Source organism: Symphalangus syndactylus, chromosome 9 (genome assembly GCF_028878055.3).
Source record: "Symphalangus syndactylus isolate Jambi chromosome 9, NHGRI_mSymSyn1-v2.1_pri, whole genome shotgun sequence".
Lineage (NCBI taxonomy): Eukaryota > Metazoa > Chordata > Mammalia > Primates > Hylobatidae > Symphalangus > Symphalangus syndactylus.
In genome coordinates, this window is record NC_072431.2 from 117,457,883 (window position 1) to 117,476,982 (window position 19,100).

Sequence of the window (19,100 nt, forward strand, 5' to 3'; positions counted from 1 at the left end):
CACTCCAAAGGGTGGTGTAGGCCAAAGTGTTTCATAGTGCAGTGACAGCAGTATTCATTCTCATTCACATGTGCCAGCAGCAGTGGTAGCAGCAGCACAGTGGGGTGCATAGTCATCAGCGGCGGCAGGATGCTAGTGGGTGCCCTCCTCTCTGCAGGCATTCACCACAGTGGCAGAGGCAACGCAGCTGGGTTGGTGGCAGAGGCACCTGCTGGTGACTGTGTGTGCATTTGTTCTGATGGTGGTGTTGGCTCAAGGGTGGGGCACCAGTGGGCACATGTCTCTGTGCCTTCTCTGCGTGCCACAAGCAGGAGTTGGAAGAGGATCCTATGTTCTCTCCTTACTTTCACTCCCCCAGCAGTGTGACTACAAGAGTAGGGCACTGGCAGGGGTAGGGCTGAATGGCTCTGTGCCTGCCAAGGCTCTGCTTGCAATGGCTATTGGCAGGGGTGAGGGGATGGGCTTCATCCTATTGTAGCAGTGGCAAGGCAGGGTGCACAAACAGTCACATGCTGGCAGAGCAAGGAAAGCAAAAGTCACCCACCCAGACGTGTGCCAGCAAAGTGATGTGGAGTTGCCATGGGCCCAGAAGAAGCTGCAGTGGGGGGAAGAAGTGTGTGGGCTGGTGCATAGCCATGGGGGACACCCTGCTGAAGTTCTCCACTGTTCAGGCACAGTCCACCAGTGCAGAAGCTATGATGCAGGCCCCCGGGGCTTCTGAGGCTGCCTTGAAGGCAAGCATGGTCAGACTTCGTTCCTAGGAGAGGCCAGAAGACCAAGGGGTGCTTAGGTCAGACCAACTTATCTGATGGGTCATACTACCCTGCAGAGTTCAGGACCAACAGTTCTCCTAGAGCTTAAGTCTCCTATGTGAGCAAGTTGAGCAGAATAGGGTAGAAGGGGGAGTGATTTTTAATTGATACAGAGTTTCAGTTTTACAAGATGAGTTATCACATGGATGGTAGTAATTATTGTACAACACTGTGGGTGTATTTAGTACCACTAAACTGTAGACTTAAAATTATTAAGATGGTAAATTTTATGTTATGTGTACTTTACTACAAAAAGAATTGGAAAAAAATTGTCTTCAAAATGTTGCATCCTTCTGCCTGAAGTATTCTGATGAGAATCTCCTGCCTGGCCATGAATATGTAACAGTTGTCAGATTATCACTCTACCTATAGTTCACTAAAGGCCTAATTAATGTGAGAAATTGTATATCTAGCTTTATTCTTATCACACATACATTACTTTCAAACTTACATTCTATCTTTAGGATATGTAGAATTTCTCTCAATTCTTTGAACATGACTTACTTCCTCTCATTCAGATCCCAGAGAGCAGAACACCAGCAAACAGCCTCTGTGGTGTTCAGTTGATAAAAGTGAGTTAAGCTCCAGTATGTGAGAGAGGAAGACAGCCTCCCTCTGGAACTCACCTTTCCACTGGGAATCTGAGAAACCCAGGCTGAGGGAAAGCACTTTGTGTCTCCCACACCCTGGAGCTAACTTGGGAAGAGGCTGAGAGGTTTGGAGATGCTGTGAAGGAAAGACACCATGAAAACTTGCATACACTTTCAGTCCAGGGTCTCAGTCCAGACCCAGAAGTGACAGCAGGATGCCATTTTTAATCTGAATGCATACAAAATCTGCCATTCTTTGTCAACACAGCAGTGTGGCTACACAGGCATTTTAGTCTCAGGCCAGAGATTGGAGCACCTGCTCTCAGTGTGATAAGGGCCTCCACAGCCAGAACTCTGGAAAATGCCTCAGCAGTAAGGCAAAAATTGTGTTTTTCCCCTCTCACAAGCCTGGGGCAGGAGGAGAGCTGCTACAGCTGTAATTTCTCCTAAGTGGCAAGATTTGCAGCCAGGGCCAGTTTGACAACCTGGAACTGATTGATATGTGCCATTGCTGGATTCCCTACCCTGCTCTCCTGAGATTGTAGCTCATTGGGGCCCTCTCTGTTCCACCCCTAGGCTGAAATCCAGGCATTTGGAGCATTCACTTGCCTGGACCAGCAGCTTGAGCTGCGCCACCCTTCCTGGAAATAGATCGTGGTGCAGGGAGGCTCTGTCTTCTCTACACCCAAGTAGATATTTAAGAATTCAGAGCACCCGTTTGACTTGTTCAGCAGACCTGAGCCACCCTACCCTTCCTGGACATAGACTGCAATGAAGTGGAGTTTTCTCTTCTCCATGCCCGGGCAGGTATCTGTCTCCAGGCATTTGAAGCAAGCATTTACTTGGTTCAGCAGCCCGAACTGTCTCACCCTTCCTGGACCTAGATCTTGGTACAGTAGGGCTTTCTCTGTGTCCCACCCACACAGATCTCCAGGTGTTCAGAGCACCAGCTCACCTGGATTAGCAGGCTAAGCTGTCCCACTTTTCCTGTGCAGATATCCTGGCACACCTCACTACTACATGCTCAGGCAGATCTCTAGGCATTAGGAGCACCTGCTTTTTGGCACAGCAGCCAGAGACATTCCACCTCTCCTATGCAGAGATCTTTGTACAAGGGGGCCCTCTACACTCCACACACAAGCAGATATCCAGGCATTCAGGGCACCATTCATCTGGATCAGCAACCTGACCTGCCCCACCCTTCCTGTGCAGAAATCCTGGTACACGGAGAATCTCTCTGCTTCATACCCAGGCAGAATGCCACGCATTTGGAACAACCACTCATCTGGTTCAACAGCCTGAGCCACCCCACCCTCCTTGGACATAGATCATGGTGCAGCCAGTCCCTCTGTGCTTCAGGCCCAAACAGATCTCCAGGAATTCAAAGCACATAAATGCCTGGTTAATCAGTCTGTCACCCAACCCTCCTGTTTAGAGATCTTGGTTCAGGGGAACCTCTCTGCTCCATGCCTATACAGAGCACCAGGCACTTAGAGTGCTTACCCTTCTGGATTAGAAGCTTAGGCCATCCTCCAATTTTGTGCAGAGAACCTGGAGCTGAAGCAGTGTTCCAGCTCCATCCCTAGGCACACCTGTGAGTATTTGGTGGCTGCTCACAGGACTCTCCCTTGGTGCTGGTGCCTTTGCCTCCCATCAAGGGACCAATAGGTGGACCTGCCCAGTCATCCCCCGACCCTTTATGGTCTTTGCTGCTCTGGGGCTGGTCAGGGAGCTCAGACCACTACACATGCCATGAATCAGTCTATTGTCTTAGGCAATAGGGAGTTTCTGCCAGTAAATAAGAATCAAGTACATATCCAGACACATTGGCCACAGCCAGCTCTTACCTATAAATGCCATTGATAGCTTGTAGGTTGAACTCCACAGCCCAATATAAAATCAGCCAAAGTAAATGAATAAGGCTATGAAAGCAAAGCCAGAAGACCCTATCCAGCATTCTCTACAGTCACATCCCCCCAAAATGGAGGGAAAAGGGAAAAAGAAAGAATAAAAATAATAATAACATTATAGAGAAAGCAAGAAGAAAAAACTCTACCCACAAAAAAATTATAAAAATTTAAAGAGCTAGTGTCTCCATATGAGAAGGAACCAGCATAAGAATTCTGCCAGCATGAAAAATATGAAAGAAGTGACACCACAAAAGGAACACATCAGCTCTCCAGCAATAGTCCCTAACCAAAATGGAAATTCAGAAATGACACATAAAGAATTCAAAGCGTGGACTGCAAGGAAGCTTAATGAGGTCCAAAACAAGGTTGAAAATCAACACAAAGAAATTTCTAAAGCAATCTAGAAAATGAAGGAAGAGATAAAGAAGTCAATTAGAGATTCTGGAATTGAAAAACTCACCTAAGAAACTTCAAAATACAATTGAAAGCTGTATCAACAGACTGTATCAAGCAGAAGAAAAAAAATTAGAGCTTCAAGACTGTTTTTCTGAGCTGACACAGTGAGACAAGAATTAAAAAAAGAAGAATTTTTAAAAAATGAACAAGGTACTTGAGAAATATGTAATCATTCAAAGCAAAAAAAACATACGAATTATTTGGCATTCAATAATAGGAAATATATTTGAGGGAATAATTCAAGAAACTTTCTTAACCTTGCTAGACAGGTAAAAATCCAGATACAAGAAACTGATAGAACATCTGTAAGATACTATGCAAAATGAACATCACCAAGGCAAACAGCCACCAGTCTGTCCAAGATCAACAATGAAGAAAAAATCTTAAAGGCAGCTAGAGAAAAAGGGAAGATTATGCACAAAGGGAACCCCATCGGGCTAACAGCAGACTTCTCAGCAGAAACATTACAAGCCAGGAAACACTGGGGGCCTGTTTTCAGCATTCTTAAAGAAAAAATAATTCCATCCAAGAATTTCACATTCTGCCTAACTAAGCTTCATAAGAGAAGGAGAAATGAAATCTTTTCCAAACAAGCAAGAACTAAGGGAATTCATTAGCACTACACCAGCAATACAAGAGATTTTTAAGAGAAGTCTAAATATGGAAATGAAATAACAATATCTGCTACCACAAAAATATATATAAATACATAGTCTGCAAACCCTATAAAGTGATCACACAATATGTGACCCTATAAAGCAACCAGGTGACAACTTCATGATAAGATCAAAACCTCACATACCAATATTAACCTTGAATGTAAATGGCCTAAACACCTGACTTAAAAGACACAGAGTGGCAAGTTGAATAAAAAAAAATCCATTAATCTGCTGTATTCAAGAGACCCATCTCACACATAACACCCATACGCTCAAAGTAAAGGGTTGGAGAAAGATCAGCTGCACAAATAGAAAACAAAAAAGAGCAGAGGTTGCTATTCTTATAGCAGAAAATAGACTTTCAACCAACAACTGTAAAGAAGAACAAAGAAGGCATTCCATAAAGATAAAAGGATTTAAATCAATGAGAACACATAATTATACTAAATATATAGGCATCCAATATTTGAGCATCCATATTTATAAACTTAATAGACATCTACAATATACTCCACCTATCAACCACAGAATATATTCGTTAGCACACAGAATATACTCTAAGACTGACTACATGCTCTACCATAAGGCAAATCTCAATAAATTCAAAAAAATTAAAATTATACTATCAGATCACAGTGGAATGAAAATAGAAATTAATACTAAAATATCTCAAAAACCACATAATTTCTTGGAAATTAAACAACTTGTTCCTGAATGACTTTTGGGTAGACAATGAAATCAAGAAAGAAATTTAAAAATTCTTTGTAATAGAGAAAAACAGAGACACAACATAGAAAAATTTCTGGGATATAGCAAAAGCAATGTTAAGAGGAAAGTTCATAACACTAAATGTCAACCTCAAGAAGTTAGAAAGATCACAAATTAATGATGTAACACTGCACCCAGAGTAACTAGGAAAACAAGAACAAACTAGCCCCAAAGATAGAAGAAAATAAATAACTAAAATCAGAGCTGAAGTGAATAAAATAGAGACCCAAAAACTCCATACAAAAAAATCAATAAAGCCAAAAGTTGGTGATTTGAAAGGATAAACAAGATTGATTGACTGCTAGCTAGATTAACAAAGAAAGACACTATTTAATTTTTTTTCTTAGGGATACAGCAGGCAAAATGGAGCAACTGAGATATCCTGGCAAATTTGATGAGGTCCCCAAGTTCTCTGATTTGGAATACCTCCTCTAGCAATTACCTGAGACTTAACATCTGCTAATTCTGTGCTACTGTAAGATAATTCTTAGTTTACTGGGTCTGAAAAGCAGGGTATTTTTTAGCCTCTGGTATTTCTTAACAGTTGATGGCTGTGGTATGATTACCTGATGATGTACTTTTAACCAACTGTATGTCATCCCAGAGGTTTGTCTGTCTTAAAGAACATTCAAAGAAAAGGAATGGCTAATCATATATAGGAGATCTTGTTAGCTGAGATTTAAGGGAGATTTAGAGAAAAGCTAACAGGAAAAGGATGTGCATTGTGGAGGAAGGGGTGGTGGCTGTAACAATACAAAAAAACCATTATAAATAATAAAACTAGAAAAAAGATTTATGAAAACAGGTAAATGGCCATTTTAGCTAATCGTCAAATCCTGGTATTTGGAGCTACAAGGATAATTATGTGGATCTGCAAGCACTCTTAGTTAGAAACAGCAAAGGGTGTTTGTCTAACAGGCTGCAGGGGCAGAGAAGTGGTAGTGATAGCCATGGAAACACCATCACTGGGACAACTGGGTGCGACAAGGGGCAGCTGGATGGCCTGTGCACATGGTGGAAGTGGGCAGGAATTTTAACATAACCGGTCACGTCCATGGCTCTCTGCAGCTAGTTGTAAATTGAATTTTGTTTCTTTGGTATGTTTTTCACTTGGGAAATTCAAAAAAAGATCAACAAAGGAACTCACAGCATTGACATGTTTTGGATGCTATGTAAAATGGATAAAAGAGTCATCAAGATTCAGGCATTTAAACAAATTCACCTGCTTTACTCCTCGGGATCTCTTATTATTATTATACTTTAAGTTCTGGGGTACATGTGCAGAATGTGCAGTATTGTTACATAGGTATACACGTGGCAGAGTTTAGTTTTGGAACTAAAATATTTGTATATTCACAATGCTTTCCATGTGTCTAATAGCTTTAAGAGGTAAGTTTTTTTTTCAAACATTATTATTGTGGATGTTCAACAAGGCTAAATATGTTTTTTTAAATCAGATTTTCTTTTAAAAAGTACAAAATGAAGTCTATGGATTATCAGAGTACTTTTTAAAATTAAAGTTTTTCCTCTTTTTCTATATTTTAAGAATAAAAAAGCAAATGATTTTTAATTTGTGCCTTCAGCTACTCCTGTTGCATTAATTTAAACTGTATTAAAAAGCCATTTCTACTTTCCAGGTATTATAAATTGTCATGCTTCTAGTAAACAGTTTTATATCACAAAAAAAGAAAGAAGATCCAAATAAGCATAATCAAAAATAACAAAAGTGATATTACTACCAATCTCACAGAAATACAAAAGATCCTCAGTGATTGATATGGCTTGTATCTCTGTCCCAATACAAAAGTTGTGTTGAATTACGATCTTCAAGTTTGAAGGTGGGCCTGGTGGGAGGTGATTTGATCATGGGGTCAAAGTTCTAATGAATACTTTGGTATCATTTCCTGGTGCTGTTCTCATGATAGTGAGTGAGTTATTGTGAGATCTGGTTATTTAAAAGTGTGTGGCAACTCCCCCATCTCTCTCTTTCTCCTCCTCCAGCCATTTGAAGTGCTGGCTCCCCTTTCACCTTCCACCATGAGTAAAGGTTTCCAGAGGTCTCCCCAGAAGCTGAGAAGATGCCAGCATCATGCTTCCTGTACAGCCTGAAGAACCATGAACAAATTAAACCTCTTTTCTTTATAAATTACCCACTTCCACGCATTTATTTATAGCAAGGCAAGAATGGACTAATACAGAAAATTAGTACCAAGTAGTGGGGCATTGCCATAAAGATACCTGAAAATATGGATGCACCTTTGGAATTGAGTAAGTGGCAAAGGTTGGAAGACTGTGGAGGGCTCAGAAGAAGACAGGAAGATGAGAGAAAGTTTGAAACTTACTAGAGATTTATTAAATTGTTGTGACCAAAATGCTGATGGTGATATGGACAATGAAGTCCAGGCTGAGGATCTCTCAGAGGGAGATGAGGCATTTATTGGGAACTGGAGCAAAGGTCACTTTTGTTATGTATTAGCAAAGAGATTGGCTGTATTGTGCCGCTGATCTAGGGATATGTGGAACTTTGACAGATGATGATTCACGGAATATGCAGAATAAATTTCTAAGGAGAAAAGCTTTCAAAATGTGACCTGGCTGCTTCTAACAGCCTATGCTTGTATGCATGAGTAAAGAAATGTCATAAAACTGGAACTTATATTTAAAAGGGAAGCAGAGCATAAAGTTTGGAAAATTTGTAGCCCAGCCAAGCAATAGAAAAGAAGAGCCTATTTTCAGGGAAGGAATTCAAGCAGGCTGCAGAAAGTTGCATAAGTAAAAAGGAGCCAAGTACTAATAGTCAAGACAATGAAGAAAGGGCCTAGAAGGCATTTCAGAGACTTTAACAGTAGCCCCTCCTACTACAGTTGCAGAGGCCCCACATGGAAAAATGGTTTTGTGGGCCAAGCCCAGAGCCATGCTGCCCTGCACAGCCTTCAGACACTGAGCCCTGTATCCCAGCCACTTCAGCTCCAGCCGTGGCTCAAAGGGGCCCATGTACAGCTCAGACCACTGCTCCAGAGGGTGCAAGACATAGCCTTGGTGGTTTCCATGTGGTGTTAAACCTGCAGGTACACAGAATGCAAGAGTTGAGGCTTAGAAGCCACTGCCTAGATTTCAGAGCATGCATGGAAAAGCCTGGATGTCCAGACAGAAGCCTGCTGCAGGGTTGGATCCCTCATAGAGAGCCTCTACTGGGGCAATGAGGAGAAGAAATCTGGGTTGAAGCCCTCGCAGAGAATCTCCACTGGGCCACTGCCTAGTGGAGCTGTGAGAAGACAGCCATTGTCCTCCTGACTCAGAAATGGTAGATACACTGGCAACTTGTATCCCCAGTCTGGAAGAGCCACAGACACTCAACACCAGCCCATGAGAGCAGCTGTGAGGACTGAACCCTGCAAAGCCACAGGGATGGACCTGAGTAGGCTTTGAGAGCCTACCCCTTGCACCAATATGTCCTGGATGTGAGACATGGAGTCAAAGGAGATTATTCTGAAGGTTTAAAATTTAATGACTGTCCTGCTGGGTTTTAGACTTGCACAGTGCCTGGAGACCCTTTCTTTTGGCCAATTTCTCCCTTTTGGAACACGATTATTTACCCAATGCATGTAGCCCCATTGTTTCTTGGAGAAATTAACTTGTTCTTTGATTTTACAGTGTTATAGGTAGAAGGGACTTGCCTTGTCTCAGATTAGACTTGGAACTTTGGACTTTTGGGTTAATGCTGGAATGAGTTAAGACTTTGGAGGACTGTTAGAAAGGCATGATTGTATTTTGCAATGTGAGAAGAACATTAGATTTGGGAGGGGCCAGGGGCAGAATGATATAGTTTGGATCTGTGTCCCCATTCAAATCTTATGTCGAATTATAATCTCCAGTGTTGGAGGTGGAGCCTGCTGGGAGGTGATTGGATCATGGGGGTGGAGTTCCCATGAAATATTAGCCCCATCTTCTGGTCCTGTTCTCATGAAAGTGATTGAGTGAGTTCACATGAGATCTGGTTATTTAAAAGTTTGTGGCACCTTCCCCTCTTTCTCTTTCTCCTGCTCTGGCCATGTGAAGTGCTGGATCTCTGTTTGCCTTCCACTATGAGTAAAGGTTTCCTGAGGTTTCCCCAGAAACCAAGCAATGCCAGCATCATGCTTCCTCTTCAGCCTGTGGAACCATGAGCCAATTAAACCTCTTTTTTTAAATAAATTACATAGGTTTAGGTATTTATTTATAGCAATGTGAGAATGGACTAATACAGGGACTATTAGGATACATACTAGAAAGTTTACAGGAAATGGATAAACTCCTGGAAACACACAACCTTCCAAGATTTAATCAGGAAACAATTGAAACACTGAATAGACTAATATCAAGTTTTGATATTGAATTAGTAATAAAACCTACCAACCACAGAAAGCCCCAAAGCAGATGACTTTATAGCCAAATTCTACCAGATATACAAAGAAAAGCGAGTACCAATTCTACTGGAACTATCCCAAAAAATCAAAGAGAAAGGACTTCTCCATAAGTCATGCTATGAAACCAGCGTCACCCTGATACCAAAACCTGGCAAAGACACAACTAAAAAAGAAAACTACAGGCCAATACCCCTGAGGAAAATAGACACAAGAATCCTCAACAAAATCATAGCAAACCAAATTCAACAATATATCAGAAAGTTAATCCACGATGATCAAGTAGGCTTCATTCCTAGAATGCAAGGTTGTTTCAACATGTGCAAATCAATAAATGAGATTCACCATATTAACAGAAGTTAACATACACACACACAAAGATCATCTCAATGAACTTGGAAAAAGCTTACATAAAATTCAACATACATTCATTATAATAACTCTCAAGAAGCTAGGCATTGAAGGAACATACCTCAAAAATAACGAGAGCCATCTATGACAAACCAACAGCCAACATCATACTGAATGAGCAAAAGCTGGAAGCATCCTCCTTGAGAACTGGAACAAGACAAGAATGCCCAGTGTCACCATTCCTATTCAACATAGTACTGAAAATGCTAGCCAGCGCAATCATGCAAGAGAAATAAATAAAAGGCATTCAAATAGGAAAAGAAAAAAGTCAAACTATCTCTCTTTGTTGATGATATGATTCTATTCTCAGAAAACCCTAATACTCTGCCAAATGGCTGTTAAAACCGATAAGCAATTTTAAGGTTCCAGGAAACAAATTCAGTGTACAACAATCAGTAGCATTCTATACACCCATAATCTTCAAGCTGAGAGCCAAATCAAGAATATAATCCCATTTACAATAGTCACAAAAATGATAAAATACTTAGGAATACATCTAACTAAGGAGAGCCACAAAACACTGCTAAAAGAAATCATAGATGACACAAACAAATGGAAAAACATTTCATACTCATGGATTGGAAGAACCAATATCATAAAAATGGTCATATTGCCAAAAGCAATCCACAAATTTAATGCTTTTCCTATCAAACTACCAACATCATTTTTTCACAGAATTGGGGAAAAAATGCCAGAATTCATATGGAATCAAAAAAGAGCCTGAATAGTCAAAGCAATCCTAAGCAAAAAGAACAAAGCCAGAGGCATTACATTACCCAACTTAACTATACTGTAGGGTTACAATAAACAAAGTAGCAAGGTACTAGTACAAAAACAGACATGGAGACCAATGGAACAGAATAGAGAACCTAGAAATAAAGCCACATACCTACAGCCATCAAATCATTGACAAAGTTTACAAAAATAAGCAATAAAGAAAAGACTCTCAATTCAATAGATGGTGCTGAGATAGCTGGTGAACCATATGAAGAATGAAACTGGATCCCTACCTTCTGCATATGCAAAAATTAACTCAAGATGGATTAAAGATTTAAATGTAAGATATCAAACTATAATAATCCTAGAAGAAAACCTAGAAAACACCATTCTGGACATCTACTTTGGAAAGTAATTTATGACTAAATCCTCAAAAACAAATGCAAAAAAAATTGACAATTGGGACCTAATTAAATGAAAGATCTTCTGCACAGCAAAAGAAACTATCAATGGAGTAAGCAGACAACCTACAGAATGGTAGAAAATATTTGCTGTGCATCCAAAAAAAGGTCTGATACCCACAATCTATAAAAAATCTAAGCAATTCAACAAGCAAAAAGCAAATAACCCCATTAAAAATGGGCAAAGGATATGAACAGACACTTCCCAAAAGAAGACATACAAGTGGCCAAACAAGCATGAACTAGTGCTCCACATCAGTAATCATCAGAGAAATGAAAAATCAAAACCACAATGAGATATCATCTCACACCACTCAGAATGACTATTATTAGAAAGTTAGAAAACAACAGAGGCTGGAGAAAAGGGAATGCTTATACACTGTTGGTGGCAATATAAATTAGCTCGGCCACTATGGAAAACAGTTTGGAGATTTCTCAAAGAACTTAGAATTACCATTCAATCCAGCAATCCCATTGCTGGGCATATACTCAAAAGAAAACAAGTTATTTTGCCAAAAGACCTATGCACTTGCATGTTCATCACAGCACTATTCACAGTAAAAAAAAAAAAAAAAAAAAAAAGACATGGAATCAACCTAGGTGTCCATCAATGGCAGACTGGATAAAGCAAATGTGGTACATATACATCATGGTATACTATGAAACCATGAAAAAAATTAAATCATGTCCTTTGCAGCAACGTGAATACAGCTGGGGCCATTATTCTAAGCAAATTAACACAGTAACAAAAACCCAAATACCACATATTCTCACTTATAAGTGGGAACTAAACATTGGGTACTCATAGACATAAAGATGGTAACAATAGACATTGGAGACTACTAGAGGGGGAACAGAGGGAGGGGGTAAATATTGCTCAATACCTGGGTAATGGGATAATTTGTACCCCAAATGTCACACCACATACCCAGGAAACAAACCTGGACATGTAGCCCCTGAATCTAAAATAGAAGTTGAAAATAAGTAAGTAAATATGAAGAAATGAAGGCATTAAAAAGAAAAAAAACTTCAACCTTGATGTTATTTTTCTCCATGAAAATTCCATAATTCCCTATTTGGAGGTGGCTAACTCTGCCCACTCTCATGAATTCCTCTCTCACAGTACCCAGTATGCTTTTTAAGAGTCCCTCTATAACTCTGAGGTCTACAAGAAGAGGAGCCATATCTAACTTGTCCAATATCATTACTACAAAATTAGCCCAGTGCCTATAAAACAACATGAACTCAGTTAATATATATGAGATAGACAAATGGATTACTAATTGACTAATGTTAAGGACATAGATGGAAGGCAAAATAGAATTTTGATCAAGTAACACGATATGATCTGGAAATTCTTGCCTTGGCAAAACAGAGCTCAAGATTTATCTATTTCTTTAAAAATTTTACATTCTGTTGATGAGGGCTAATCATGACATTTGGGAAAATGACAATTTGGGGAAAGGCATGACATTCTCCATCACCACCTAGGCATAGCACCATAAGCATTAACCATAATAGCTGACATGATGAAAGGCTTTCCAATCAGTGCTCCAAGTGCATTGTGAGTGTTCACTTACCTGGTCCTCACAACAACCTCTTAACATAGATACTAATATATCCATTTTACAGATGAGGAAAACGAGGCACAGATTGGTTAGTAAGCTTGCAAAAAGGCGCACAGCAGAAAGTCAGTATTTGAATTCAAGAGACCTTAGATAGTAATAAGACCCATTCCAATTGATATAAAGAGAACAGTTTTAGCATCAGGGAAATGAGAAATATGGGGAAATTATATCATGGTTTTGGTCCAAAATTGTGCACCTTCGTCCATCATGTTTAGACTAAAAAACACATCTACCTGGTCCACTGCTAGTAAAGGACTATGGGCAGGAACATCTCCTTCAAAATGGAAGAAACTCCAATTTCAAAGTACAATTTCCAACTATAGTTTCACTTTTATGTACTACTAAGTAAATAAAATCAAAGTTATTAAATTTTGAATGCTCTTTTTTGTTCCAGAGGTAAAAATATTGATGCTAGCTAATATAGTAATTTAATATAAATGACTGCCTTGAAAAAATTTTAAGAATAAGAGAAAATATGTATCAGATATGGCTCATGGCTATCAAGCTCTGCACAATATTATAGAGAAAAGGTCATAAAAATTTGGGAATGCCAGGTGAAAGTTAAAAAAGAATCATAACTGCAGGCCTTCTCATAGCCTTTACTATGCTATTAATTGTGAACCCCCATATATAATATGCAATGTTATCTAAGCTATTTAATCATAAAATAATTTCCTTAGGGAGTTTTTTTAGGATTTGCATGCTACTGAATTTATTGGGGGAATTATTGGTCTAGCAAATGATAATACTCTTATTTTAAAATACCTACAGTTTAGCCATTGGAAAATCATCATCTGGTTTTTACCAACTAAATATAGTACCATATGAAAATGGTACAGAACCATCTATTAATTGCTATGAACACTGATATTTGGAAAAGCAATTAAAACTGATTTATTCTGACATCCCACCCAGGGTGAAGGATAAAATGAAAATTAAGATTTAGTTTAACTTTCCCAGTTAAGGTTTGGTTCAACTTAACCATGTAATAGTTTTATGCTGAAAGATTAAAAGTACTAGAGTAAAATACGCCTCTGGAAAGAAATCAACACTACTTTACAGAAACAGAGCTACCTCACTAAGCTAATTATAAAGGGAAAAACCTAAGGTAACACTATAATAAAACATGAATTTCTATTATTGTTTTCCTTTAATTGAACTAAACACAGTTAACAGTAACTCGGTATCCTGTAAGAAATTATGTCAGGAAATTAACAATGAACTTGAACCTATGCAGAGGACACATTTCAAGTCTCCAGTAGTCCATAATTAATGAACATCTAGTAATAGTCCATAATTAGCCAAAATCTATAGAATTCAAAAACACATGCTGGACAAAAGCATAGAGAACCAGTCAATGACACAGATCAGAATAATTCAGGGGCCAAAATTATGAAAAATTCAAATGAAAATGTGTCTTTCAAGTTGGTGCCTGTTCCTTCCATTTAACAGATGAAGAAAATGAGACCCAAAGAAGACAGGTGACTTACCAAGGTCACAAGGAAAGTCAAAAGCAGAGTCAAAACTATTATGGTTGTGACTCTGCTTTTGACTTTCATGTGAACTTGGTAAGTGTAAAATTAGTTATGTTGAACCAATTGCAGTTGCTGATATTCACTGTTTTAATGTACAAAAATTATTTTTAAAATAAAAAAAGAAAAAGGAAAGAGAAGAAAAAGAAAACTTCCCCACTGCTAGTCCAGGACCTTTTTTCACAGAATGCCAGAATTTCGGGGTCTGCAACTACATTGCACTTAAAAGAAAGGAGGGTGAGGGTGGGAGGGTGAAGAAAGATTGGGGTTTTGAGTCTCAACTACCAAATAGAGATTTCACTTAAATATTTAAAATTGTTTCTAAGTATTGGGAAACTGAAAGAAATAAAGTAAACCTTTCCACTTCAAAAATAATAAGGTAACCAGTGGAGCAAATAATCCACTGGAGAATGAATGTAATTAAATAATTGATGCAAATAATGCACCAGTTTGCACTCTTTAACAACAACAAAAAAAAAAACTTCAAATTATTTTGAGTACAATCAGAGGGTTGGTAACAGTAGTTCCTGCTCCTTTTGAGTTTCCCTGCAAGGCTTCTTGGCTCCACCTAGTGTCAAACAATCAAAAACACACCATTAAATGGCAGAAATCAGCATAACTGTACTGCTGGTTTCTTCTTTTCCTTAGAAAAGCAAGCTACGACCTGTAGAATTTGTAGCGTCTTCTGCCTAACTAGAAGCTGTGAACGCATTTAAATTTATTGGAAACTTCAAAGTTCACGACAACCTTCTATAGTTGGACCTGTCTACACAATCATATTCTGAAAAAATGAATTCAAAAATGAATAAATTGTATATTCAACTCGATATATAATTTTTTTATTTCATTCCATAGACCTTATTGAGCACCTCCTTTGTACCAGGCAATGTACAATGGACTAAGGATAGGAAATAAAACATAACATTATTGTGGAGAAGAGAAATAAGGAATCAAATAAAATGGAATATATTAGGTGCTTATTGACTGAAATGATTTTTAATAATAATAGGTGTCCAAGTGAAGATTAAAGAGAAAAAGCATGGCTTGCAGAAAAAACAATCTTGTGATAGCTTCTTTGAAGCACAGAATGAGAGCCTTTCAAGAGCTGAATACGGCAGGAGGGGCTGAGAGATGGCAATAGTTCAGAGGTACGTTCTGTAGTCAGATGGGCCTAGTCCTGACTCTGCTATTTCACTTCTCTGTAATTTGGTTTTCACATTTGTTATACTGGGATAACAATAGTATCTCTCACATTTGGTAGTTGTAAGGATAAACGAAATTAATACACAGAATGCACTTAGAACAGTGCCTGGCACATTGTGAGCTCAACATCACTGGTTGCATCTATTTTCGCTGGAGTTTAAATGCCGTGGACTGAAATGGGAGGCAGTCACCAATGATGCACAAATTCTCGATTTGTGGACAAATGGGAACTGACACCCTTCTCTCTCCACATACATGTTCTATAGTGGAGCCAGCTCACTAATGCTCACAACCAGAAGTTTATTTACGGTGGGGAAGTCTAGAGAACCAGCTGCCTCAGAGATCATCACTTTCATCTTTCAGCCCTACTGTGAGAAAAATTTCTGCCAGAACTTCTCTGTATACCTTAAAGTGACCAAGGACTCAGTGGTTACTTAAGGCCAAAAGTCTCAGAGTGGAGAACTGTATGGTTCTTGCAGCCTCCTCTTTGCCAGGACAGAGGATGATTGACAGGGCAGACACAGAAGTATGACAAAAGACCACAGTTCCAGAGGAATTATCTCTTGTATCTGCCAGAGTTTATTTTCTGATTTTTCTTGCATCTTCCTTCCACCAGGAAACAAAGAAAGAACCAAAAGAAGAGGAGAAAAAGAAGAGAAAAAGGAAGAAGAGAAAGAAGAGGAGGACAGAAACTAATATATATTGAGTGCTTATGTCCTAAGCATTTTATATATCTCAATCTCCTTTAATTAACACAACAACCCTATGAGATAGGCCTATTATTATTTACATCTTACAAATGAGAAAACTGAAATTGAGGCCCAGGGAGATTAAACAACTTACCCAAAGTCACACAGCTGGTAAGTGGAGCAGTGTATTTCTAATACTTCTTAACTACCACACTTACTGTTTTTCATGAACCTTCCATCCTCAAAGGCCCTCAGAATGATGGACCACCCAAACAGGCTTGCCTTCCTCATTATCTTTCCCATCCGCCGCCCAGACCTCCTGCCTAAATAGCCATTCTTTCAAACTGGCTAAATTCAGCTAGGTAATAAAAACTATACATGCACATGTATGTATGTGTGTTTGCATTTGAGCAAATTGGCATTAAAATAAAGAAGAGTCCTAATTCAGCCAAACCACACTTGTCTGTACGTGCACACACATACACACACACACACACCTATCTTAACACCTAATTCTCCCATAAATATTTGACTTTTAAAAGATTGTTAATTCCAATTGTTCCTGTGTAAAATGTCTCAAAATTTCTCATAACGTCTAAATTTCCTTTGAGAACACCTTACTTCATTTCTGCAGCCTTATCCTCACTACCCATAGACATCCATAATTGGTTTTCTATAAGGACTGAAGAAGGCAGACTAAGTGAGAGTAAAGTCTCAGATTTTGAAAAAAAATAGAATGGGTCAAAACTCAAGAGAATGATTATTTTTACAGTAAGAATTTACTGTTTGACCCTAAGAATCTCTGGATATTGCTTTTTTCAATAGACATGTATGTTTATATTGTAAGAGCATTTCAGATCCCACAAAAGGTGGGCTATAAAAATAACAAAGAAAAATGGAAATAAATAATAAGGATTATGTGAAAACATAACAAGATTTACAAAAGTTATTATAATGTAATCAGCTCAAAATCTCCTTTTTGCAATATGTGAGGTTACTTTCTTCCATCAACCAAACACACATCAAGATATCTTTGTTTTGTGGATACTACTACACACAATAGAAGAAATATTAGACAGGCAATGACTACAGGGGCCTTCAAAACTAGTTTCTCATTCGAAATCTAATTAGATTCATCTAGTGCATCACCTGCATTTTCTCATTTCTCACTTCTGTTGAGACAGCCCAAGTCACTACTTTGATTTAAAATTTACAAAAGAAACATTCTCTGAAGATACCTGGCAAATGGGGTCACTGATACTTCTATACCTAGAGTTTCTTAAATAGAAATGCAATCTGCAGATGCCCACCAACTTGAGTTAGAGATGTTTTTATAGCCCCATTTTCTTAGAGACAAGAGGAGAGTGTAGGGGTTTTCCCTTAGAGTTACACAAAAGTTTTGAAAGCATGGACTATACAAGACGTTATAGTAGACAATGAAATATAAGACTGAATAAAACATAATTTCTAAACTTAAGGACCTTGATGTCTACTTGAGGAAATAAAACATATTAATTTTATTAAACATGTATTGTGTTAAGGAAATGATACTGAGTGCTAATAAAATGTGGGCTACTTTCCCTTGAGAAGCATGGTCTGGTGGGGAGAAATAAATTGACAGTTTAGCATAGTAAATGTTACAACAGAGTCATACATAGAGTAATATAAGTGTGCAATGAAGATGAGGATGAGGAAGTGGGAGAGAGGTCACCCGGCGGGTTGCCTAAGCTAAACCTTAAAGGATGAGTGAGAATTACAGGTTTGCAGAGTAAAGCAGTTAGGAACGAACTAGATTTTTTTTTAATGGAGAAAGACAATCGAGAAAGCAGAAGAGGTCCAAAAATGGGAGCTGAATGAAATAGCCAAATATCTGAAAGATAGGTTTTGGTAAAGGCTACTAAAATGGTATTACAAAGAACTAGAAGAGTTCAGAAATAAGAGAAATTACTTCTGACTGGAAGGATCTGGGAAAGGTTAATCAAACAATTCACAAGTTAAATTGAAAAGAATCAAGCTAAATGAACAGCAATTCCAATTTTGAAAAAGCAATATCAATCACATATAAAATACAAAACCAATTTTAAAACCATGCTATAATAATTATCAAATATGTAGTCCTGGAAATTTCAATTACCTGGGAGTTTTACAATTGCCAAGACACTGTGCCAGCCTAATATGGTAAAAGAAGGAGAAATTCAAATCCTCGTTAAGCTTGATTAATACTCTGGTGCTTATGAATACCACATTTTAGCACTCCTTAATACCTTCCTTAGTAGTTCACTAGTAGGTAAGGCTTAGTCACATGTCAAGAGTAAGGTCTACGGAACTGCACATTATTCACTGACAAGAATCTAGAGAACAGACTTCAATTTTTTAGTAATTCTCAGCCCACAAACTAAAGGCTTGAAAAAATCTTTTCATTGTGCAAAGATATCTGTTGTGAGGGAATTTGTACCAATGGGATTTGAACTATTATAAGTTTGCACAAAAGATATGTTAAAAACCTACACTGAATTGCCTGTTTAAGAAGAAAAATAATTTTTGAGTGGAGAAAAATGAAGATTATTTTAAGAAATATATCTTATAAATCAAGACTTGCTGAATTGAAACCGTCAGCAACCAAAAATAATGAGGCAAAGGGGATATCCCAGAGGGCTACTAAGCAAAACAAAAGTTTTGTCAAGGGAAATGTGGAGTATGTTAAAGTGTAGAAATGAGTCATAGGGCCATTGACTTTTTTATTAGAAGGGTTGAGTTACAGCCATTTGATACTGAATGCCCTGCATGAACCAGGCACCTTGCTAGACATTGGAAATAAAGCAGATATGTCCCTATTCTCATTGAGTATACATTTCTAGTGA